Source organism: Penaeus monodon, chromosome 30, assembly GCF_015228065.2.
Source record: "Penaeus monodon isolate SGIC_2016 chromosome 30, NSTDA_Pmon_1, whole genome shotgun sequence".
NCBI lineage: Eukaryota > Metazoa > Arthropoda > Malacostraca > Decapoda > Penaeidae > Penaeus > Penaeus monodon.
In genome coordinates, this window is record NC_051415.1 from 17,665,464 (window position 1) to 17,666,150 (window position 687).

General features: G+C 35.8%; 2 protein-coding genes across 3 annotated transcripts in view; one reads left to right on the top strand and one right to left on the bottom strand.

Annotated features, from left to right (window-relative positions):
• LOC119592589 (pre-mRNA-splicing factor syf1 homolog) overlaps positions 1 to 687 on the top strand; it is a gene marked incomplete in the record, with an annotated part of 9,937 nt that overhangs the window by 8,431 nt on the left and 819 nt on the right.
• Positions 1 to 687, bottom strand: part of LOC119592591 (transcription initiation protein SPT3 homolog) — a 21,011-nt gene that overhangs the window by 445 nt on the left and 19,879 nt on the right. The gene's annotated exons all lie outside the window — the stretch shown is intronic.

Sequence of the window (687 nt, forward strand, 5' to 3'; positions counted from 1 at the left end):
TTTTTAATGAATTTATCAAATCCTCAGAAACTCAGTCTTTCCTTTTAATTCTCTCTCAGCCTGCTTATGCAGAAGGAAATTTGTGCCACAAATTTATTATTATATATATATTTTTTATAATGCAACTACAGTTACTATCTGGCACAAGCAGTTGCTGCAACTCAAGTTGGAGCATTTTTTACAATTCCAAGTCTTCACATACTACTCTGATTGCTGAAACTATCCAATATTGCTCATGGTTATCCAGGCCCTTGTGCAGTACTTCTAGATCTTCCCTTAGCCATCATTTTCTTGACTAACAAGGAGTTGATTATAGAGGGGCAGAAGTTACTTGTGTACTTAATGGGTACTTGGCTGCATAGGCAACTGGCGATTACAGCTAGTTGTCTTGTGTGAAAGTGGCCTTGAGCATTACAAATTTCACATGTAAATTATATGGTGTGACCATCATTCTAGATTTTGCAGCATGTGTCACTAATGTACAGTAGTGGATTTGCCTCAGTACTTCTATTCTGGATTGAAATTGGGCTGCCAAATTTTGAAAAGGCACCATGGATACTGTTTAATTTCAGCCATTTACCGTATGTGAGGGTAATTGAACTTAACTTACTACTTTGTTGACTTAAAACTCTTCTTTTCATTGTGTATTATACTGTGTTGGTTTTCTTTATTTCATATACTTCCTTC